The 26132-nt window shown below is 34.5% G+C and overlaps 1 pseudogene across 1 annotated transcript; it reads right to left on the bottom strand.

Moving 5' to 3' along the window:
• Window positions 1–2420: 2420 nt before the first annotated feature.
• Window positions 2421–26132, bottom strand: LOC309959936 (casein kinase II subunit beta-like; annotated as a pseudogene). The gene is made up of 2 exons: window positions 26048–26132; window positions 2421–3154 (listed from the first exon to the last, which is right to left on the bottom strand). The product of its transcript is annotated as a casein kinase II subunit beta-like (transcript).

Genomic DNA, 26132 nt, shown 5'->3' with positions numbered 1-26132 from the left:
ATCTAATCAATATTTGTCAATGTCACAGATTAATAAATTGAGTTTAATACAGATTAGGTATCTTTTCTCAAGATTATGAAACTAGAAAGCATCAGAATAAGAGTTTTCAAACCCTTATTTAACAAGGCAGTATATACTTCCTAATGCATATGATTAAGAAACAAGTTATCTCATACTTTATGTATATGTTATTTGATACTAAGGGACTCAGTCAATCCTTCTGAGGGTACAGGTAATGGTAAATGCTTTTTCTTTCCACCCAAAAGCTTCAGATAAAATGTTTTTAAGTGAATTGACTGTACATAAAATTTTAATTTTATCTTAACAATATGCTAGAAAGATAGTTTAAAAAGTTTTTCATAATTCAAGATGATTTATATAATTTATATAATGTTCACATTAATTAAAACATGGTAACTGGGGTATACGTATGGATAATTAGAGTAAGTTGGTAAGCTAAATATTCTGTCTAACATAGATTATAAATTTGAGTGGACAAGAAAAATATGTTGCAATATCCATTTGAGCAACAGCAGCTTCTTATTACAAACACCATGCTTAATATAACTATCCCTAGATATAAGTGAAAAATATCTGATTATCACAGTTTTGCTTTTTGCTTTTTTTAGTAAACAAAGGAGATATTAAGTTTCAGAATGATGAGCTCAACTTTCTTATTCCATGTGTCATTAGGAGGTGGTATATAAATATTCTCCAACTTTGCTCTATATCTTCACAACAAAGTGCAATGATAAACTAATGCTTTGCAATCTGAAAATTACATGTGTCACTTTTTTCCTCTAAGGGTGTCAGATTGAAAAACCTTTCTGATTTATGATCTGTGCTTCAATTACAGTTGAATTCAAGACTACATGAAAGAACTTGGTGCTGACAGTATTCAATTTTCACATGGATATGGTTTTCCAAGACACCATATTCTTCTGCTCTTTGTCCTTACTCATCTGTCTACTTGCCTCTTAGATTAAATATTTTCAACAAATATGCTTATTTGAAAGGGCCTTGTTTGAATTTTAGTGTTATTATTTTGCCACCCCATTTATACCTTATATTTAAATAAATTGCTACTCCCCACTGCTGTAGCTTGTTACAAAGTCTCCATTGTGGATTACAAAAATGTTTCATAATATCTGACCCTGAGGTGGCTAACATGATTCCAACATAGTACCTACAGGATAAATCCAAGCACCTCAAGGATAGATAGGTGTAGAAAGATCAAGTTAACAAAAACTAACACTTATAATATGAAAAACAAAAAAAAACTAGAACAACATGCAGTGCTTAGCAAACAATATACTGAGAAGAATATGAATATTACAATGTCTATATTTGTTGTCACTCACATAGAAGTATGGTGTTATCATTAGTCATTGAATTAGCCTAGCTAGATTTTGATGGCTAAGAACACTCTCCAAATAGGCATCTTGATTTTTTCCACTGAGATGGGATTGGAATTTCAGTTCTCCAACTAAGAGATGTTTTATATCAACCCAACTTGATATAATTAGCCAATTCTCAATTTAATGTGTCATCCAATCTCTCCCCACTGATGTTCATAAATTTTGTATACACTCTGATTTCATTGGATTATTCATTATTTTTGACTTGACTTTCTATTCCAAGGGAAAAATAAAAGGTTTTATAGTACATTATAGTAGTTGCTAGATCAAATACGTAAATTTTAGCTTCTTTTCACATTTATAATCATAAAACTATTAAATTAATTTCCAGAACATTTTGAAATATAGGTGGATTGAGATACACATTCTTGTCATGTTTAGATATGTCTGTTGGCACCTATGCTTTCTTTGAATTTTACTAAACATTGAATTGATTTTATCAAGTATAAAAATATATTCTCTCTTAAGATTTAATTGCTATTTACTAGTGATATTTGAGATTTGCTTTTTTTAAAATAATGCGAGTCAGTCTGTGGTTTGACACAGCAAAGTCTATTTCAACTTATAGCCCAGAACTATTTAAATAATATGAGAATTAGTTGATTTTAGGTATATGAAAATTTCCTTTCTAAAGACCTGTGATTCTTGTACCTTTCAACATGGTAGTTTTTGTAGATCTTTTAAAAAATTTCTTCATTATTATGGTACTATTCAGTATTCTTCTCATACATTAATCAATGATGCTAATGTATCTTAATATAAATAATCAATTTTATTTAGTAATTAAATAAATTACCATAGAATTATTTTTTAAATACCTTATGATTTTACAACATTTATATTAGGAGCCATCAAGCCCTAAAATATTTTTCCTGAAGAGATCCGGCAAGAGTTTATATAAATTTTGAGTAAATGCTTATTTTTGCCTTTTTTCTACTTTATTTCATATTCACACCAAAATAATGACTCTTCTAATTTAAAATATAAACCATAGAGGTTTCCTTAAAGGTGGCAGGGGAGGACTGGAACTGTCAAAGACAGAGTGACAGGTGGGGTTGGGAATAAGTGAACAGTCTTGACAGACTCAAAGTTGCTGGCAGCTTGGAACTGCACCTGGTAGGACAGTGGATGGATCTTGCAACTGTACACTTTGGACATAAACTGGTTAGTGGGCTGCTTGGGCCGGCATTCAGCGTGCACCATGAAGAGCAATGTGAGGGAAACTGGTACCCAAGTAGGGGCCTTCCGTGTGGTGCTGCCTCGATGGTGTCTTAGGTGTGGAATTGTCCATGCACTTGGGGCAGTAGAGCTTCACCAGGGCCTCACCTGGGGTGTCAGAAAGGCTATTGGAAAACAATGGCTTGTTCTCACAGTGCACATGGGGCAGTAGCCGAACTCTCCCTGCTGGTACTTTTCCAACATCTGGGTGGTGCCATGGTTTGTGAGGATATAGGTGGTCTGGGTGAACCCATACAGCATCTTGGCTGACTGCTTAATCAGGGTTCTCTGGTTGGGTTTGTCTTCCAGCTCTTCATCAGGCTCCAGGTCCAAGATCATGTCTAGAGCTTGTCTACAGTGAGGCACCTGCTCATTGAGTTGACTGAGATTAAATTTGTCCTGGATGGAGTCTTCATCCACTTCACAGAAGAATTCATAGTCATGGAGCCCACAGAACCAGTATAAATAACACTTCCTGATGTTTAAATCATTTTTTTTTAATTTGTCATTTATTTTTCCTTACTGATTTCCTGATGCTTGTTTGTCTCTGTAATTTTGCTTTCTTGAGTGATCATAAAAGGCTTTGAAAGTTAGGGGTCTTTTTTTTCTTTTGTTTTGCAAAGCATGTCATGATTAAAATGTGTTTCTACTTATTTTAATCAATTAATAAATAAAGATATCATGGGAATGATATTTTTAATTTCTATGTACTTTTAAGTGTTTATTGAACATAGTATCGGTAAGACTAGTGACCACATCAAAAGAGTTCAGCTCAATGGATTGATTTCACATGTCAGAAGATACCTGCTTAGTCAGACTCAGATCAAAAACAGAAAACCAATAACCTAGTACATTCTCATCTCAGTATAAACTGTTCCAGTTAACTGCTCTCATGACTTCTAAAACCAGAGATTCGTCCTGTCTTTTTTTGTACTTAGTATTGATAAATTATGCATTATGCACATTATAGACGATCAATTCCCATTGTGTGAGTATTCCATAATTTTTATGGCTTCTCCTATGAGTGGATATTTATGTGGGTAGCATCCAGTTTGGGCTTACAAATAATGCTATAATGAATATTCTAGTGCATGCCTTTCAGTGAACTTATGAATGCACTCCTGTTGGGTTTAGGTATATATATAGGAGTGGAGCTGATTATATTTGGAACTGTGTATCTTCAGCTTTTGTAAATACTGCAGTTTTTCGTACTGCCCTTATGCTTGAGGTTTTTCTTCTTTTATTGATACCATTTTTTTTTAGTACATCTTTATTGGAGTATAATTGCTTCACAATACCATGTTAGTTTCTGTTGCACAACAAAGCAAATCAGCCGTATGCATACACATGTCCCCATATCCCCTCCCTCTTAAGCCTCCCTCCCATCCTCCCTATCCCATCCCTCTAGGTCACCTCAAAGCACCGAGCTGATCTCCCTGTGCTATGCTGCTTCTTCCCACCAGCCAACTATTTTACATTCGGTAGTGTATATACATCAATGCTACTCTCACTTTGCCCCAGCTTCCCCCTCCCACCCCATGTCATCAAGTCCATTTTCTATGTCTACTTCTTTATTCCTGCCCTGCAACTAGGTTCATCAGTACCATTTTTTTTTTAGATTCCATATATATGCATTAACATATGGTGACATACTTCACTCTGTATGACAGATTCTAGGTCTACCCACATCACTACAAATAACTCAATTTCGTTTCTTTTTATGGCTGAGTAATATTCCATTGTATATATGTGCCACATCTTCTTTATCCATTCCTCTGTCGATGGACACTTAGGTTGGTTCCATGTCCTGGCTATTGTAAATAGTGCTGCAATGAACATTGGGGTGCATGGCTCTTTTTGAATTATGGTTCTCTCAGGGTATATGCCCAGTAGTGGGATTGCTAGGTCATATGGTAGTTCTTTTTTTAGTTTTTTAAGGAACCTCCATACTGTTTTCCATAGTGGTTGGATCAATTTACATTCCCACCAACAGTGCAGGAGGGCTCCCTTTTCACCACACCCTTTCCAGCATTTATTGTTTCTAGATTTTTTGATAATGGCCATTCTGACTGGCGTGAGAAAACTACTACTCATTGTAGTTTTGATTTACATTTCTCTAATAATTAGTGATGTTGAGCATCTTTTCATGTGCCTTTTGGCCAACTGTATGTCTTTCTTGGTGAAATGTCTATTTAGGTCTTCTGCACATTTTTAAACTGGATTGTTTGTTTGTTTGATATTGAGCTGCATGAGCTATCTGTATATTTTGGAGATTAATCCTTTGTCTGTTGTTTTATTTACAAATATTTTCTCCCATTCGGAGGGTTGTCTTTTTGTCTTGTTTATGGTTTCCTTTGCTGTGCAAAAGCTTTTAAGTTTAATTAAGCCCCATTTGTTTATTTTTGTTTTTATTTCTGTTACTCTAGGAGGTGGGTCAAAAAATTCTTCCTGTGGTTTATGTCAAAGAGTATTTTTCCTATGTTTTCCTCCAAAAGTTTTATAGTGTCTGGTCTTACATTTAAGTCATTAATCCATTTGGAGTTTATTTTTGTGTATGGTGTTAGGTAGTGTTTTAATTTCATTCTTTTACATGTAGTTCTCCAGTTTTCCCAGCACCACTTATTGAAGGGGCTGTCTTTTCTCCATTGTATGTTCTTGCCTCCTTTGTCATAAAACAGGTGTCCATATGTGTATGGATTTATCTCTGGTCATTCTGTCCTGTACCATTGATCTATATTTGTTTTTGTGTCAGTACCTTACTGTCTTGATTACTGTATCTTTGTGGTATAGTTTGAAGTCGGGGAACCTAATTCCTCCAACTCCATTTTTTTTTTTCTCAAGATTGCTTTGGCTATTTGGGGTCTTTTGTGTTTCCATATGAATTGTAAGATTTTTTGTTCCAATTCTGTGAAGAATGCCATTGGTAGTTTGATAGGGATTACACTGAATCTGTAGATTGCTTTAGGCTATATAGTCATTTTCACAATATTGATTCTTCCAATCCAAGAACATGGTATATTTCTCCATCTGTTTTATGTCATCTTTGATTTCTTTCATCAGTGTTTTATAGTTTTCTGAGAACAAGTCTTTTGCCTCCTTAGGCAGGTTTATTCCTAGGTATTTTATTCTTTTTGCTGCAATGGTAAATGGGAGTGTTTCCTTAATTTCTCTTTCTGATTTTTTGTTGTTGGTGTGTAGGAATGCCAGAGATTTCTGTGCATTAATTTTGTATCCTGCAACTTTATCAAACTCTTTGATTAGTTCTAGGAGTTTTCTGGTGGTATCTTTAGGATTTTCTATGTATAGCATCATGTCATCAGCAAATAGTGATGGTTTTAATCCTTATTTTTCCAATTTGTATTCCTTTTATTTCTTTTTTTTCTCTGATTGCCATGGCCAAGACTTCCAAAACTATGTTGAATAAGAGTGGCGAGAGTGGACATCCTTCTCTTGTTCTTGATCCTAGTGGAAATGCTTTCAGTTTTTCACCATTGAGTATGATGCTTGCTGTGGGTTTGTCATATATGGACTTTATTATGTTGAGGTAGGTTCCCTCTATGCCCACTTTCTGGAGGGTTTTTATAATAAATTGGTGTTGAATTTTGTCAGAAGCTTATTCTGCATCTACTGAGATGATCGTATTGTTTTTATTCCTTAAATTGTTAATGTGGTGTATCACATTGATTGATTTACATATATTGAAGAATCCTTGCATCCCTGGGATAAATCCCACTTGATCATGGTGTGTGATCCTTTTAATGTGCTGTTGGATTCTGTTTGTTAGTGTTTTGTTCAGGATTTTTACATCTCTGTTCATCAGTGATATTGGCCTGTAGTTTTCATTTTTTGTGATACCTTTTGCTGGTTTTGGTATCAGGGTGTTGGTGGCTTCGTATAATGAATTTGGGAGAGTTTCTCCCTCAGCAATTTTTTGGAAGAGTTTGAGAAGGATTGGTGTTTGCTCTTCTCTAAATGTGCTCTTCTCTAAATGTTTGATAGAATTTGCCTGAGACGCCATCTAGTCCTGGACATTTTTTTGTTGGAAGATTTTTAATTATGGTTTCAATTTCATTACTTGTGATAGGTCTGTTCATATTTTCTAATTCTTCCTGGTTCAGTCTTGGAAAATTGTACCTTTCAAAGAATTTGTCCATTTCTTCATGGTTGTCCATTTTATTGGCATATGGTTGTTTGTAGTAGTCTCTTATAATCCTTTGTATTTCTGCAGTGTCAGTTGTGATTTCTCCTTTTTCATTTCTAATTTTATTGATTTGTGTCCTCTCTCTCTTTTTCTTGATGATTTTGGCAAAGGGTTTATCAATTTTGTTTATCTTCTCAAAGAATCAGCTTTTAGTTTTATTGATCTTTGCTATTGTTTTCTTCATTTCTATTTCATTTATTTCTGCTCTGATCTTTATGATTTCTTTCCTTCCTCTGACTTTGGGTTTTCTTTGCTCTTCTTTCTTTAGTTGTCTTAAAAGTAACATTAGATTGTTTATGTGGGATTTTTCTTGTTTCTTGAGGTGAGATTGAATTGCTGTAAACTTCCCTCTTAGAAGTGCTTTTGCTGTGCCGCATATGTTTTGGGTCATTGTGTTTTCATTGTCATTTGTTTCTATGTATTTTTTATTTCTTCTTTGATTTCTTCAGTCATCTCTTGGTTATTTAGGAGTGACTGATTAACTTCCATGTTTTTTTGTGATTTTTACAGGTTTTTTCTGTAATTGATTTCCAATCTCATAGTGTTGTGGTCAGAAAAAATGCTTAATAGGTTTCAATTTTCTTAAATTTACCGAGGTTTGATTTGTGACCCAAGATGTGATCTATCCTGGAGAATGTTCCATGAGCACTTGAGAATAAAGTGTATTCCATCACTTTTGGGTGGAATGTTCTATAAATATCAATTAGATCTATCTGGTCTATTATGTCATTTAAAGTTTGTGTTTCCTTATTAATTTTCTGTCTGGATAATCTGTCCATTGGTGTAAGTGAGGTGTTAAAATCCCCTACTATTATTTTGTTACTGTTGATTTTTCCTTTCATGGTTGTTAGGATTTGCCTTATGTATTGAAGTGCTCCTATGTTGGGTGCATAAACATTTATAATTGTTATATCTTCTTTTTGGACTGATCCTTTGATTATTATGTAATGTCCCTCCTTATCTCTTGTAACAGTCTTTATCTTAAAGTCTATTTTATCTGATACAAGTATTGCTACTCCAGCTTTCTTTTGATTTCCATTTGCATGGAATATCTATTTCCATCCCTTCACTTTCAGTCTGTATGTGTCCCTAGGACTGAATTGTGTCTCTTGTAGACAGCTTATATATGGGTCTTTTTTTGTATCCATTCAGCCAGTCTATGTCCTTTGGTTGCGGCATTTAGTTTATTTACTTTCAAGGTTATTATCGATATGTATGTTCCTATTACCATTTTCTTAATTGTTTTTGGTTTGGTTTTGTGGGTCTTTTTCTTCTCTTTGTGTTTCCTGCTTAGGGAAGTTTCTTTAGCATTTGTTGTAAACTGGTTTCATGGTGCTGAATTCTCTTAGCTTTGGTTTGTCTGAAAAGCTTTTGACTTCTCCATCAAACTTGAATTAGATCCTTGCTGGGTACAGTAATCTTGGTTGTAGGTTTTTTTCTTTCATCACCTTAAGTATATCCTGCCACTCCCTTCTGGCTTGCAGAGTTTCCACTGAAAAATCAGCTGATAACCTTACGGGGATTCCTTTGTATATTATTTTTTTGTTTTTCTCTTGCTGTTTTTAATATTTTTCTTTGCATTTAATTTTTGTTAATTTGATGAATATGTGTACTGGTGTATTTTTCCTAGGTTTTATGCTGTATTGGGACTCTCTGTGCTTCCCAGATTTGGGTGACTCTTTCCTTTCCCACGTTAAGGAAGTTTTCCACTATAATCTCTTCAAATATTTTCTCAGACCATTTGTTTTTCTCTTCTTCTTCTGGGACGCCTATAATTTGAATGTTGGTGCATTTAGTATTGTCCCAGTGGTCTCTGAGATTGTCTTCAATTCTTTTCATTCTTTTTTTCTTTATTTTTCTCCTCAGCAGTTATTTCCACCATTTTGCCTTCCAGCTCACTTTTTCGTTCTTCTGTTTCCACTATTCTTTTACTGATTCCTTCTAGTGTATTTTTCATTTCAGTTATTGGGTTGTTCATCTCTGTTTGTTTGTTCTTTAGTTCTTCTAGGTCTTTGTTAAACATTTCTTGTATTTTCTCAATCCGTGCTTCCATTCTATTTCTGAGATTCTCAATCATCTTTGCTATCATTACTCTGAATTCTTTTTCAGGTAGATTGCCTATTTCCTTTTCATTTACTTGGTCTTGTAGGTTTTTACCTTGCTCCTTCAACTGTGACATATTTTTTTGCCATCTCACTTTTTTTTTTTAATGAGTAGATTGTGTTCCTGTTTTACTGGTTGTTTGGCCTGAGGCTTCCAACACTAGAGTTTGTAGGCTATTGAGTAGAGATGGTCTTTGTGCTGAGATGAGGACCTCTGGGAGACCTCACTCTGAAGAATATTCCCTGGAGTCTTAGGTTCTCTGTTAGTCCAGTGGTTCAGACTCGGAGCTCCCATTGCAAGAGTTTCTGCCCGACCCCGAGGTCATGAATCAAGATCCCGCAAGCCATGTGGGGCAGCAAAAAGAAGAAGAAGAAAAAAAAAGAACAGTAACAAAGTAAAAATAAAATTAGACTAGGAAACTAACAGATTTATTAGAAAGAATGTAAAAATAAAAATATATATGAATCAACAACTGGAATGTACATCAGTACCCTATAGTAAAAAAGAGGAGTAGGGAAAAAGAAAAAAAAGTGGGAGAGGGAAGCCCTTGGCTGTGGAGAGCGAGGTTTAAGCAAGGGTGAGGTTTGGGTGGTGTATGAGGCCAATGCTCAGGATCCACAAGGCTGGAAAAGGTCCTGAGGGCTGTGGGGGGTGGGGCTTATACTCAAGGAACAGTAGGGACCCAGGCGTGCCACCCACCCCTGGTCTCAGAGGGTAGGAGACCTCACCTGGGAGCCCAGCAGGGGCAGAGCAAATGCCCTCCTCTCTTCTCCTGCTCCTCTGGTCTGGGGTCTGGGAGGGCCCCTCCTGCCTGCCTCTCTGATCTCCCAGGCCTCTCTCCTATGTCCCCAGGACCAATATGGTAGGGGGAAAAGGAGGCCTTGGAGGGCATGGGAGCAGCCTGGGAGCTCAGCAGGCTCCCTGTGTCCGAGTGAGTAGGGTAATCACCCTCTGCTCCTCTCCTGATCCTCCTGGATGACCCCTCCTGCCTGCCATTCCTGATCTCCCCAGCCTCTCCTATGTCCCCAGGACCCATGTGGCCTGGATGGGGCTTTGGGGGGAGGGGGAATTGGCTTGGGAACTCAGCAAGCTTTCCGGCCCAAGGGACGCCAATCCTGTCTGGGCTCCACTTCTCCCCTATTGGTCTGCCTACATCCTACTGGTTCACTCTGGGTTTCCTCCTGTCTCCTTGGGGGTCAGAGTCCCCTACCAGTGGCTGGCAGGCACCCTAGTTGTGGGGAGAAGCTAACTCTGCGTGTTCCCACACCACCATCTTGACTCCTCCCCTGAGCTTGAGTTTTGAGGTACATAATTTACTTTGATATTTATAAGAAATCTAAAAACTCAGCTTTTATTTTCCTATTTACACAAACTTTCAGAAATGTGTGTTTTAACTTCAAAATATTTTATCACATTTTGTTATAATTACTAGTTTTATAACATTGTGGTAAAAAAATGTGATGTAAACCCTTATAATTTATCTGTTTTCAAGTGTGTTGCAATTTATTTTAAAATGTCCAAAGTATGTTGGAAAAATGGGAGACAGAAAGTGGATAGAGTGAGAACATAGTTACATAGAAAGAACAGCTGACAGTTTAGTAGTTAAATGACCTCAATTTCCTTTTTCTATTATCTTCTTGTTATGTTGAAATTTTTTCCTTTTTCATACTATCATTGATTTCTTATTAACTTCTCTTTTACCTTCTGGCACTCAATGGTTTCAGACTAATCATATCCCTAATTTAGACTGGTATATTTGTAAATATCAATTGACATTTCTTTCATTCTTCATCACTTTTTAAATATTTTTTGTATATAATTTTTTTTAACATTTTTGTCAAATATTTGGATAATTTGTGTCTCTCTGTGTACATGTAGTTATCTCATCTTTAAAACTCAGACTTTATACTTTGCTTTTGATTCAGGAATTTAACCAAAAAAGGATTATTGCTGTGACATTTATAATCATATTAATGTTTCTTGTTGTCTTAGGGCCTCTAGTGTGTCTGTAACTTTTAGATTTTGTTTTTTACTTTCTTAGCAGTATTTTTTAATCTCATCTAAACCCATTTTTGACTCATTATTCCTTTTTCATTCCAGCCTGTTCTTCCCATCTAATTAGTTGTTGCTGTTTTATAGACATTATGTATTTTTATGTGATTATGACAACAAAAGTTTTCCTGAAATTCCTCCTAGGTCATTGAGTGTTTTCTTGACACATATGTACTGGGTTCCTATTTTCCAAAAATGATTCTAGGTCTTGGGGACTGATCAACTAGCAAGAAAAACTTGAGTTCTTGCACTTGAGGAACTTGAATTCTGGCAGGGGCAAGGGAGGCAATCAATAAAAAATTTGGAAAATAAAGAATAAACAAAGGACATAAAAATTCATGTTATGAAAAAAATCTAACAGACCAAGAGTTTTCATAGTACATTGGGGCAGTTGATGTGGAGTGGTCAGGTGTGGCCTCTGTGAGGAATGAAATTGAAGGAGTAAGCCAGGTGATTATGTGGGGAAAGCCATTTCCAGACAAAGAAATATCCTGTGCAAAAGCCTTAAGTCAGGTCTAGTATAAAATACATCTTCTCACCATTGGAAAAATATTACTTTCATGTACATTTGCATCTTTACACTGTCAAAGTATCATTATTTAGTTTAATACAGTCTTTGCTCCAATTATCACAAACAAATATAGAAATGCATTATCTCTTCTTTGGATGAACTTAATCTGAATACTTTATCAGAATATTTTAAGGTATATCATGAACTACAATTTGTTAATATAAAACTTAAAGAGCCAGTTAAAAAAATATGAAGTTGATTTTTTTATCATTAATTTAGAACAATTTTACATGCTTCCAATTAATTTAGAGATTACCAAAAAAGGGGCACTTAAAAAGAATTTGATCTTCAGAAAACCTTTACTAAGTAATTATAAGCTCTTAAAATCACTTTCCTTTAGGGCTTCCCTGGTGGCACAGTGGTTGAGAGTCCGCCTGCCGATGCAGGGGACATGGGTTCGTGCCACGGTCTGGGAATATCCCACATGCCGTGGAGTGGCTAGGCCCGTGAGCCATGGCTGCTGAGCCTGCATGTCCGGAGCCTCTGCTCCACAATGGGAGAAGCCGCAACAGTGAGAGGCCTGTGTACCACCAAAAAAAAAAAAAAATCACTCTCCTTTGAAAAGAAAAGCATGTGTTCTTTTGTGTAATCCATCTTAAACTTTAAAGTTTTTCATTCTGGGCAAAAGAAGTTTGCTCAATATTTTCCAAAATAAATATTTCTAGATGCACAGTAAGTTAGCAAAAGATGAGAATTTGAGCTATGCAAATTTTGAAAATTTAGTGGATTATGTTTGTCACTAATTTCTAGTACTGAATCCTCTCAGTAGATCTTTTTAGAACTGTATTTAGTTTTTTGTTGTTGTTGTTGTTTCTTTTTTTTTTTTTTTGCATATTGCCTTTATTTTGCAGAAAATGTTTTGCTGATTGTCTTTGGCTATTTTTTTCAGAAGAAAAATATTGCCATTGTAGGTTTAACAATACAAGAGGCAATTACATATGCTCAAAATAAACACATTCTATTGGGCAGAACAGTGAAATTTCCATTTCAATTAAAGTCTGTTGTCCTCAACTATGAATTTATTATTTTGTCCCTAACAGCTTAACTATAAGTATGATAGCTGTCACAAAAGGGACCTGAAAACTACTCTGAAGCAACAAGGAATGCAATTGAAAGTATGCTTTTTATTTCACTAAATAAGACGAGTTGAGTTTATTAATTCTAGTGTGTCAAATCTTCTATATTCTGTAAGAGACACAAAAAAATAAGTTTCTGGATCTTAGCAAACAAAATTTTATTATGATCAAGTAATGGTGATTTAATAGTCCAACTGAGTTTTGTTTCCATGCTTAGATTCATCTGTAGCATATAAATACAACATAGGACTACACTTGTGTTGCAGATGATGGGTGGGTTTATTTTTTTGATGAACAACAGAACATATATTCCTTTTCATATTTTAAAGTGAAGTTAATAAGATTTTTTTTTCTTTCTTGACCTATGAGACTGTCATTTTGTACCTAGATCAAATCCTGAGTAAAACTGGTAGACATAAAAAAAATAGTGTATATTTTAAGGAAAGGCTTTGGTTTACATGGAAGGTGGTGACAGAGACATCTATGAGGTTATGAGGCCAAGGTGTGATATTGGCTGTCAGGAATATCTGTGGCCATGACATGGTTCTTATAGAGTGAGAATCCTGAGGAGAAGGGACCTGAGATTACTTGGGTAAGATAGTGTTCACTGGGAATGGACTCCCAGCCCATTAGGTAGCTATGCTGTCTGAGACCCTGGTGTGAAGGTTCTTTGCTAGCTGACCAAAGGTTGGGGTACTGATGCAGTCCTGTTGTGCTCAGGAGTAACATGATAGTATGTACACACATGCTGAGGCTGGGCTAAGTTCATGGGATCAGATCATGGACAACTTGCAAATGAATTGTCAGAATAGGTTGGAGAATTTTTCCAATGAGTGTATGGGCTAAGTATGAGCTTGTCCAAGTCGGGAGGGGTCCTAGGCACAGCTTTGAGGACAGGGACAGGGATGGGTGAACTGTGGTTCCTCAGCATAGAGCATTTTTCACAGCCATAGGTGGAGAAAAGTGAGACAGGACCTCCAAACTGAAGATGGGGGTTGACAGCAGATAGAAGGAACTGAGTCCAGGGATAAGCTACTTTCATTAGTAATACACAGGTTGCTGTTTGTCTCTGGGTTCTTCCATCTTATCTTTGTGATCCCTACTTCTTTTGGCATCATAGCAAGCCCTTGCAAATCAGTTGTATTTAGTTTTAAGAGCTATAATTTCTTTCTGGTAAGCCTTGACACATATGCATTGAGTCTTGAGAATGCTGTGGCTGGTAGTCATCCCCTCAACTCATACTATATGAATTTAGAGTTTTTATTTATGTAAGGAGTTCAATATGCAGATATGGCTTGGACTGACCCCCCAGGCACCCACTCTCTGTTCACACACTTCCAGAAGTGGTTGCTCTCCGTCACAAAATCCAAGATGAAACAACACATTGTGTTCCGGTCCCGGCCAGACATACTCAACTTCAGCACTGGGAACATCCTCCTGCTGTTATTGGTGACCATCACCTGGTTGGTGAGCTCTCTGAAGTGCAGCCATATCTAACTTTTCTTGGTTGACACTGGGGTCACCCTTCTCCCTGCCAGCCTGTAGCTCTCACTTCAAGGAGCTCAGCTGGTGGTCCACTCTATTGCAGGCTATTCTACAAGTTCTGGACACCAAGGGAGATTGTCCTCTTGCTGACCCTTCTTCATGGCCCTCCAACCAAGACTTACTTACCCAAGAGCCATATTTAATTCCTTTCAACAGCCACTCTTCCGAGAAAAGGAGCAGCAAAAGTCAGCAGTTCCCAGGCAGAGACCTGTGAGGAGAAGACTTGAAGGTAGGGGAGGGGCAGAGGGGTGAAGATAGAGGATATTCCCCTTGAACTTCTGCAAGGCATGACTAAAGTAGCTCTCTGTGGCATTGGATTTGCTTTAAACAATTAAAAATCAGACTATTGCCTAGCACACAAATATTTATAAAATATACAAGTAAAACTATTGATATCTTTGAAGGCCATTTTTAAACAAAAGGAACATTTTTAAATGTGCCAGGATATAAATTATGGGTACCTCAGGATTATTATAACTTTTCTGTGACATTTTATTAGATCTTTATGGTGTTTTTAAAAATGTTGGCCACTGATATTTGAAATTTGATAGGTATTTATAAAGTTTCCTCAAAGGATTCTTATGACAGCTAAAATTTTTGACTATTTAGACAGACACTTTTGGCTGGCTACTCGGTAAAGTACCACATGCTGTGATTATTACTTTTTGTGCTTTCCAAGTCAACACCCAGATGCCTGTGAACCTGACCTGCACAGAGTAGTTATTTCGGTTCTTTAAACTCCTGCCAAACTGTTGCAGTAGCTTTTTCATATGGACAGATGGCCACTTCAGAACAAATCAAAATATAATATTTGGTCTCTGAACTTACTTTTGAATTCAAATCTTTGAATATGAATGCTAACTCATATTGAATTTTGGGTTTGACTAATTGCTTTGATGTTCTTAGGCAGTTTTCATGAAACATATTTGATCAAATAACTTAACATGGACTTCACTTCTTATTAGTTGTATAATGTCCCTTCTGGTGTGTTAAATGCAATAAAATTTTGAGGATATATACTAATATGTAGCTCCTACCCAACATATGATGAACAAAATATGTATTAACAAGAGACATCAATCCATTTCTGAGGTTATGCACATAGTTTACTGCTGAAATGCAGTAAAACTTTAAAATTTGTAATTTCTGGTCAGAGTTTATGAGAAACATGAATATGAGCAAAATAGGTAAATTTAGTGTTTTTTTAACAAGGTAGGTATGGCACAGACTTCAAACTATAACACAGATTTCAAGCAAACAAGGGTAATTACATTGATTTAAGCAGTTCTTTCCCATTTATTCATATATTTTTTTGTCTTAATTCAGGCCTAGCTTAATTCACCCCTCCCTCCCTCCCTCCCTCCCTCCTTTCCTCCCTCTTTCCCTTCCTTCCTTCCTTCCTTCCTTCCTTCCTTCCTTCCTTCCTTCCTTCCTTCCTTCCTTCTTTCTGTCTTTCCTTCCCTTTCTTCTGTTCTGCCTTTCTTTCTCCTATCTCTTTAAACTGCAGTCCTGAGTAAAACAGATGGTTTCAGATTAATCTAATTAATTACAACTAAATAGCCACTTATGTCATTAACTCAGGATACTTCCCTGGGCTACTCAGATCCAAATGTAGATTTCATATTTTCAATGGAACAATGTTTGTTAGAAAATATATTTCATATTGTATTATAATCTTTATAATGAGAAAAATGCTAATTAAAACCAAAACCATTAGTCACATGTAAGATTTGAAATATATGAAAAGTTTGGTAACACTCTGTTGGTGAGGCTAAGGAGGAAAAAGCAGTCTAATATTTTGTTTTTCAAAATGTAAAATGGGACAACATCCATGGAGAAGATTTTATCAATATCTAACAAAATCATAGCTGTATTTGGCCTTTGACCTATCAATCCCTCTTCCAGGAATCTGTTCCAAAGTTCCAAAAGTACACTGACATTAGTTTGAAATGACATGTATCAAATGTTCTTCAATGTAACATTATTGGTACTAGTAACAAAATTGAAATCACCCCCAAAATCCAAAATTCTAACACCAAAATCCAACAGTTATATAAACTGCAGTATATCTATACAGTGGATTACTATGTACTTGCACAAAGCAGTTGGGAAGATCTCTACAAAATGGATTAAATGGATTATATATTGTATATTTTGGAGTATAAATTGTTAAGTGATAAAAGGAAGTTGCAGAAAACTGTGTATAGTATGTCACCTTTTGTGTAAGAAACCCTCCCTTCCTTCCTTCCTTCTTTCCATCCTTCCTTCCACCCCTTTCTCTCTCTTTCATCTCTGTTTCTTTTCTTTCTTTATTATTTCACAGTTTGTACTTTTTTTAAATATATATTTGCAAAAATAAATAAGGGAAGGAGAGAAGAAAAACTCATAAAAATTGTTCCCTATAAGGTAACTGTCTCTCCATTCTTAAAAGTGGGACATTGAAATCGTCTACTATTATTACACTTCTGTCTATTTTTCTAGTCAATTCTGTCAGTGTTTGTTTTATATATTTAGGTGCTCTGATGTTGCATGAATATATATTTGTAATTGTTATATCTTCCTGGTGATTTGACCGTTTATCATTATATAATGTCCTACTTTGTTTTTGTGATAGTTTTTTGTTCAAATTGACAATAAATTTTAAGCATAATTAACTGTCATTAGCACAAATTCATGAACTGTATCTTTGCTTTTCTCATTTTTTGAAACCTTATATTTATAATCATAGTTATTCATATTTGATAAATAAAATTATTTATAAAGAATTCAAGTTATAAGTAAATGGAAATGCGTCATTCAATTTTTGTTTTCTTGCTAGTGGAGGACATTAAGCAAAACTAAGATTTTTAATTCATAAATATGGTAATAAAATTGAACATGTATTTAATGTATTGAAATGGTATAACTGAAGAATAAAAGAAACATTATAAATATGCTTTATTATCATTAATGTTAAATTCTTTTGATTACTGATTTTAATTGAAGATTATAAAAATACACTATAAAAATAAAGGTACATTATAAATATATTTGCATTATAAATCTATATTTAAAACTTGTAAATGTTGATAGAATTGTCCTGTTGAATAATGGAACAGAGTTCCTCATCTAATTATTTAATTTTTATGATCCTTGTGAAATAACAGTTAACTATTTGAAACGTGCTGTTCATTTTTGTATGTGTTTTACAGAAAGAAATTGTATTCTGTCATAGCTTACATTTCTAAATTCAAAAAGGCAAATATTTCAAGACCTTTATTATCTTGATCATTTTGACACATTTAAAAATTATCCAATTTTAACAAAGATGTCCTTACCAGGAAATGGTAAGTTCTACTGACGAGTTAAAACAAATGATCAATTATTATTTTTAATTATATTTGTTGCTGGGAAAAAGAAATTGTAGAAAACTAGTCAGAGAAGAAGGATTATATCCTTTAATTTGTAATAAATTTATTTGTAAAGATGGGTGATGTGATGCCTAGCTGTGAAAATAAGTAACATGACAAGTAAATATTAAAGCCATGGAAGTGATCTAAAAATACCTGGATAATTATTGCAGATTATATAAATGTGGGTTTCTGGGGTAGGATTGGAGGTACCAGCCACTTTCCACTGGAAACAAAGCTTCAGTTACTTATATCTATTGCCAGAAGAACTGGGGAATTTAAACATAGAAATAGAGTAATTGGATGATTTATTTCATAAGCATACATTTTAAAATGTTGCTGATGACTTTTCTTGAAAGTAAAGCCAGAAGGATTTTAAGATTCTTAACTGTAAATGTTAGAAATGATTATTATAATACTTTCCATGATAAAATTATTTGAAACTTACTCTTGTATATTCCCAATGAAAGGTGATTCTTATTTTTTATTGTGGCTAATTTAATGAAATAATATTTTATACAAAACACAATTTTCCTAACTTGGAAATTATAATTAATTAAATTAAGAACACATTTGAGTTTTGAGTGTTGTCATTTAGACTGTGGGCATTATCAGGGCACAATAATCCACTTGGTGAAAATTTAGTCTAGTTGAAGACCAATTATTTTACTTCCTTGTAATTCACGTGATATGTCCTTGCAAATAGAAGCAGCCGCTAGCCAACTAACTAGGGAGAAACAAAGAGCCTTGGGTGGGTGATATTTCAAATTCAACAGTATAAAGCAAAGAAAAATAACATATTTTAACACATAAAAAATGCTAGAAAAAATGTTTACATGCATGATTCTAGTTTGGTAATTGCTTCTATTCTAAATTTTTTCATATCAATTCAACAATAAGCACCTTCCTATCATATAAATCACTATCACTTATAAGTAAGTAGGGTTGTAGTTTTAAAGTATTTGGTTTTATCGAGTAATATATGCTCATTAAAAAAATCACATGTTAAAGAATGTTTTATATTAAATATCAACAGAGTCAGAGCACTTCTTCACTTCTAAGTCTACTCTCCAGACAAGTTCTTCACAATTGTTTATATTTTGGTTATTTCCCTTCTCAAACAATATATATTTTCTGAATTTATTAATATCAGATAACATTTATTATTCCCCCAATACCAAATATAAATATTTAACTCACTCAGGTCCTCTTCTCCAACTGTTTTAGTCAATTATGTTATTGTTTTGGTTTTTCTGTCAATTATCTTTAGTATAAACAATGTAATTAAACTCAATCATTTTTCTATAGTCCTTTAATTCAGTTTTCATACTTTATATGACAATTTTAATGCCCTTGCTTCTCTACCCAATTTTCTTCACAATCTGCTTTGTGTAAGTTACATTTTTATCATAGCTCTTGGATTTTCATTCCATCCTTAAACATATCATCTTCTTTCCATGGCCTGAAGATTGACTCAAAATTGAAAGTAAATAAACAATATTTTCATCATTATGGTTGCAAACATATTGAACAATAAAATACCAATTATCTTCCCATCTTTAGGAGTTCAAATCCAAATGCTCCTTGAGGGAGAATGTTAGGCTGAAAGAATTTCCTCAGTTGGTAAAAAATCATTTAAAATTATATTTGGAAAATAATTTCCATCCTCAGTTTCTGTCATTTTTGGAGGTTATATTGGCCATTTAAAAATTGCATGTACTGCTTTTATTCTCAACATTTTTCAGTTCTAAATCATGCTTATCATTATGTTCTACTACCTTTATTTCTTAAAAGTACCTGTAATGATCTCCACTGGAATTTTATTACCTTCTCTGTTGGGTTTTCTCTTTGTTTTTCTTTTATTATAACTTTCTTTTGCTTAATTTACATATTAGTTTCTTTTCTTCCCTTAAGCTCATAATGAAAGATCTTCATAAACTATGAAGTTAGCAAATAACATTTCTGAGTACTAAGCACTATAGTGTTGATTTTATAGCTTAGGAATTCTTTAATCTACTAAAAATGAAATATATACATATATATAGACAGTATGTGTTCTCCCAGCTGATTGGTAAATAGAACTGTCTTCTATTTAGGTCTGTACTCAAGTGGGGTATTATAGGATGAGAGGCTACACACAGTAATCTCTCTTTTTCACCTGATCATAGCAGTCTGCCTTGCTGTTGATAGCACAAGCGCCAAGCTGACAAAGGCTTTACTATGAATCAACGTTCAGACTATTGATCGTATTTAGGATTTAAATGTTGTATTTAAATTTTTTAAAATTTTCATTTTGAAGTAATTGTAAGTTCATTAGCAGTAATAAGAAATAATGCAGAGGGGTCTCATGTACTCATTTCCCAGTTTCTCTCAATGGTGACATCTTAGATTATAGTACAATATCACAACCAGAATATTAATTTTTATGTAAGATGTGTGACAAGTCAAGGCTCAATTTTTTTTAACCTATCAGATTGCTCTAGTACCATTGGTTTAAAAAGCTATCTTTTCTCCATTGAATTGTTCCTTTCACTTTTGTCAAAAATCATTTGGGCATATTTGTGAGTTTATTTCTGAATTATCTGTTCTCTTCTATTGGCCTATGTGTCTATTCCTCCACTCATACCACACAGTCTTGATTACTAAAGATAGTATAAGGATGAATTGGGAGATTGGGATTGACATATATACACTATTGATACTACGTATAAAATAGATAACTAATGAGAACCTACTGTATAGCACAGGGAACTCTACTCAGTGCTCTGTGGTGACCTAAATGGGAAGGAAATCCAAAAAAGAGAGGATATATGTATACGTATAGCTGATTCACTTTGCTGTACAGTAGAAACTAACAAAATATTGTAAAGTGACTGTACTCCAAAATAAATAAATAAAGCAGTAATAAAAAAAAGATAAAGAAAAAAAATAAGGCTTAAAATTGGGTAGACTGGCTTCTTCTACTATATTCTTCATTTTCCAAATTCTTTTTATTCTTCTAGTTCCCTTGTCCTTTTCCATATATATTTTTAAATAATCTGGTCTATACAAAAATTCTTGCTGATGTCTTGATGAGAATTGTTTTAAAATTATATATCAATTTTGGCATAATTGAAATCCTTACTGTTATGAGCTAAATTGACTCTCCCCAAAATTTATGTGTAGAAGTTTTAACCCCCCAGACTTAACAATATGAGAATGTGACTATATTTGGGATATGGTCTTTAAAGAGGTATTTAAATTAAAATGAGGTAATTAGGATGGGCTCTAATCCAACCTGATTTGTAATTAAGACACAGACACACATAGAGGAAGACTCTGAAGGTACAGAGAAGAGATGGCCATTTACGAGCAAAGAAGAGAAGCCTTAGGCAAAATAAAACCCTAATGACATCTTGATCATGGACTTTAATAAGCCTCCAGGATTGTGAGAAAATATATTTATTTTATTTATGCTACCCAGTCTTTGATATTTTGTTATGATGGCCCTTGCAAAACTAACAGTTACCAAGCTGAAGCTTCCAATCTATAAACACTGAATGTCTTCCATTTATTTAGAACCTCTTTGATTTTTTTCATGAGCATTTTATAGTTTTTTGATGACAAGTCTTGTAAATATTTGATTATTTGGATATATTTCTATAATCTCACTGCCCATAGTTAATTCCTAGCAAATAGGTTTACAATTAATATTTTATGTTTGTTTTATATCCTGTATTCTTGCTTAACTTATTAATTCTAAAAGGGTATTTTTTTGAGTATATGTGTATTCCTAGACTTCAGTTTGTATATAATCATATCATCTGTGAATAGAGACAATTTTATTTCTTTCTTACCTACATATCTGTCTTTTAATTATTTTTCTTGCCTTACTGAACTTGCTAGAAAACCTCATACTATGTTAAATGAGTGCGGTGAGAGTGAATATCCTTGCCATGTTCCTGATCTTGAGGAGGGAAATAATTCAGTCTTTCATCATTAAGTATAATGTTAACTTTGGGATTTTTGATTTTCTTTTTGTGTTTGATTTCCATAGATGCTGTTTATCAAGTGGAAGAAGTTATTCTCTATTCTTATTTTTCTGAGAGCTTTTTGTTTGTTGTTTTTACAACATGAATGGTTGTGAAATTTGTCAAACCTTTTTTCTGTATTGAATTACATGACCATGCAATTTTTTTTTTCTTTAGGATTGGGTAAATTACATTGATAATTCTTGAATATTGAACTGGCTTTACATGCTGAGAATGAATATCAATTGGTAACGGTGTATAATTATTTTTATATATTGCTAATTCTATTTATTAATATTTTGCTGAGGATTTCTACATTTATTTTACGATGGAAATTGGTGTGTAGTTTTCTTTTTGTGTATTGTCTTTTTCTTGTTTTGGTATTACTATAATAATACCATCATAGCAATAGAAATAAAAATCCAGTATTTTACTTCAAAAACTGTAATCCTCATGGACAAGATCTGTGATTTCTGTCATTAAAGATGTGGGGATAGGTAACTAACAAGCCATTATTTTTAAGTTTAACACTTGTAATTTATTCTCTGGAATCATATGATCATTTATCATATGTGATTTCCAATAGGTGAATTTTACAACTACAGTAAGGGGTGGTGGGGAAGTACAAAGAGATTCTTCTAATACCAGACACAAAACTGAATTTCTGTGTAATTTAGAACAAATTGATTTAACCTAATGGAATTGAAATTTCTATGCTGTAAAATGGGAATTATGATGCCAACTATTAAGAGTATTGGGGAAATCAAATGAAATAATATAAGTAACATCTTGTAAGAACATAGATTTTTTAATAAGCTCAGTGAGAAATTAACTATATCTCTATTCTCTATCATCTATAGAAATAGAAAAAAATAGAAAGATGGATGTGGGCTGGGGATAAACAGGATTTCCATTTCCAACATCCATCATGTCCTTAAAAGAGAATGTAGACTAAGTTTTGGTGGGTTTGACAGGAAAGTCAGAATCCAAGTTGTTCATAAATACTTCACAGGAAGGACATAGATGCTGCTTAAAGTTCTTTCTGAATGGTGTTAGGTGACTTGATTCTGAAAAAGCTCTGAGCTTAGAAAAAATGAGCTTTGCGTATTGACAAGAATCCTCACATGGGAACAGAGTCAAAATTAACAGACTCTGCAATCCAAAGGAGGCTGGCTGAATATTCGCGCTACCTTTGCTCTGATCATGTGACCATCTCACGCTTCTGTCACTTTCATTAAATAAAAATTAATTTTAACATATTTGGGCAGGAGTGGGGGTGGGTTGGCATGTGTGTCTACTCTGTCAATTTAAAAAATATCCTTTAGTTCTCATCACCTAATCAGTTGACTTCAGCTCCATTTTCTCCCTTTTCTTTCTTTATCACTGCCTAACCTTGTCCCCTAGGAGTTTCAGACCTTGTTATTCATAAATGGCATAACTTCGTGCACACTTTTCCTTTTTGCTCAAAAGTTTTCTTTAAAATCAAAGGATTACTTGGCTGATTATAAAATTCTTTCATCACATATTCTTCTTCTCAGTATATTTTAGATACTGATCAAACTGTCTCCTTGCATGAATATTACTGTGAAGATGTCGAATCCATCTTGATATTTCACACTAGTAGGGGGCAGGATTTTTTCCCCTCCTTCTCTTAGGATTCTTTCTTTGTACCTGAATTTTAACATCCTTACCAGAATATGCTTTGATTTGGAATGGTAAGTATGAATGTTAGGTTTCATTATTTCCTGGAAATCTATGAGCCCCTTCAGTCTACACATTCAACTTGTCTTTATTTCAGAAAAATGTTGAAAAAATTATACTTTAGACTCTTTCTATATTTTCATTTGCTTAGTTCTTCTTAAAAATATCAATAATGCATGTTAGATATACCTTTTTAAAGTCTAGCGTTCCTTCTGTGATCATGTTTACATTCCCCTTTCTCTCTCCCTGCTCCACCTCCCTCCCTCCCGCTCTTTCTTTCTCTCTGAGTCACCCTCATTACTACTTATAAACATCTAACTTTTTCCACCTATAACGGGCATTATTCTCTACACTGGCTTTTCATTTTTTTGTCGTATTGTGACATTTTGCAACTCAATTCTATATTCTTTGGACATCCTATAAAGTCTCTTTGGAATACTTTTTTCTCATTGTTCAAATTTCACTTATTACTTATAAAGATGATATTATCTATAAATTTTGTGAGAATAATGAGAAGCATTTCTTTCATTCCTTTGTTTTACTGTAACCATCTTTTTATCGGAAATGAGCATTTACTGATTTAAAGAAAAATGTTTTGCGCATAGAGCACATATCATTTTCTTTCTAAGTATGATTCATCTTTGAATTATTTTTGCTGCTTGCCAGAGATGTTGACAACTGTGGTAACTGGGACTATCTGGGGCGTGGATTCAGAGGTGTTGACTCCAAGGTTTTCCTCAACAAATTGCTTGGGTGACAGAAAAATCTTCTTTGGTATTCAGCGTACCTTTGGTGGATGTGAAAACCATTCAATATTTAAGGATGGGGAAATTTATAGCTGATCATGGGTGACTAGAGTGATGGAATGGCTAAAGGTGTTAAGGGAAGAGGAGGGTTGTTCTTCACAGATCAAGAAACTGTCACTGCCTTAGACTACAGCTCATGTGACCATTTTCGCCCCAGAGCTGCTGACAGTATGAGGGGTAAGCTCTCTGTCTGTGTCTGCTACTGTTAGAAATGTATTCTGCTATTAAGCAAAAACCAGAAGCCTACTCTACCACTGCTGCTAAATTACTCTCAAAGTTGCTGACATTCACTGCTGCCTAAAATCATCTTTAAAAAAACAGCTTTATAAAATATAGGTTAAATATTATAAAATTCACCCATTTCACGAGCATTTAATTCAATAAATTTTTGTATATTGCAGAGCTGGTCTGCCTTTCTTTGCCTCCACCCCTGCATACTCTTCTCCTAGAATGGAGGTTCCATGCCAAGAAGACCATGAGCAAGGTGCCTTCTTTTGTCGTTATGGTACTGCTACTGTCACAGCCCTTAGGTGCTGAAAGAAACTGAAATAGCAAAGTAATATTCTGTTTCTTCTTTCTTCCTTCTAAATTCCATCTAGTGCCTCCAACTGGCAGAAACCAAGAGAAATTCAGAAAGCTACGTTGTCTGAAATATGTGGCTTGCAGGTTTATCCCTCAAAAGTAGACAAGAAAGTGCAGAAAGGAAAGTGTAATATTGAGAGCCCATCGTATTGAAAGCTAGAGTATCCAGAGCAGTCCTCAACTTATAAAATCATGGATTGCCTCCTCTATTCCTGTCTTAGCTCATTCAGGATGCTATAACAAATTACCGTAGACTGGGTGACTTATAAACAACAGAAACTTATTTCTCACACTTCTGGAGGCTGGGAAATTCAAGATCAGGTGCCAGCAGGTTTGGTGTCATTCATTCATGAGGGATCTGCCCTTATGACCTGATCACCAACCAAAGACCCCACCTCCAAGTGATATCCCATTGTAAATTAAGTTTTAACATATGAATGGGGACACTAACATTTTGTCTCTGACAATGCTTTTCCTTCTCTCCTCTATTCAGCTCTCAGTGAAGCAACTTTCAGGCTAGGAAAGAAAGTGTACAGATGGTTTTATTTATTTTTATTATTATTATTTTTTTTATTTGCCAGGTATCTGCTTTTCTGTCACAAATATCTGGGTCCCAACAGGATATATTCCACAGTACCCAGAGCCTTCCTATAACTCTTGATGTCTTAACTGTCATTTTGTAGAGATTATGCAGAATAAGATACTTAAGTTTTTGGAAATGTAAAAATATCTTGGAGACTGAGGAAGTTTGTGAAAATAAATATCATGCACTCTTGTTTAGGTTAATATTTCACATTTTTTGGCTAGTATAATTCTATTTGTATATTGAAGGGTTTTTTTTCTATTATATTAAATCTTGAATTTTCTACTATTCTTTTGTTCTTTGGGGCATTTGCCAGGGGTTGAAAAGATGAGATTGAAATAAGATGCTTTTATTCCACTGATTTTTAACAGAAAATTTGCATTCTCTACTTCCAGTCTGTCTGAAACAAGTTTCTAATTGTCTCTCAGGAGAAACAATACTGTTCCTTCACTCAGTACTTTTTGTTTGTTGTTGTTCCAAAGTTCATATCATGGGTCTGTCAAAGCAAAATTATAAATTGCAAGTCATTAAGGTATGGTGAATGCCCATCTGTGTAAGAACATGTCAAAGAAATGTTTACCCAGTTGTAATATCACTGGCCAATCTACTATCTACTACTGTATATAGTATGTGTATTAATATCCTAGGGCTGCTATAGCAAAATACTACAAGTATATGACTTAAAGCAACAGAAATTTATTTTCTCACAGTTCTGGTGCCTAGAAGTCTGGAATTGATGTGTCAACAGTGCCAGGCTCCCTCTGGAAACTCTCGGGAAGAATACTTCATTGCCTCTCCCTAACTTCTGATGATCACTGGCAAACACTTGGCGTGCCTTAACTCGAAGTTTCATCCCTCCAACCTCTGTCTCCACCAT

The sequence above is a fragment of the Leucopleurus acutus genome (assembly GCF_964270905.1).
Source record: "Leucopleurus acutus genome assembly, chromosome: 3".
Taxonomy (NCBI): Eukaryota; Metazoa; Chordata; class Mammalia; order Artiodactyla; family Delphinidae; genus Leucopleurus; species Leucopleurus acutus.
The sequence above is the reverse complement of the archived record's forward strand: the minus strand, read 5'-3'. Positions and strand labels throughout refer to the sequence as shown.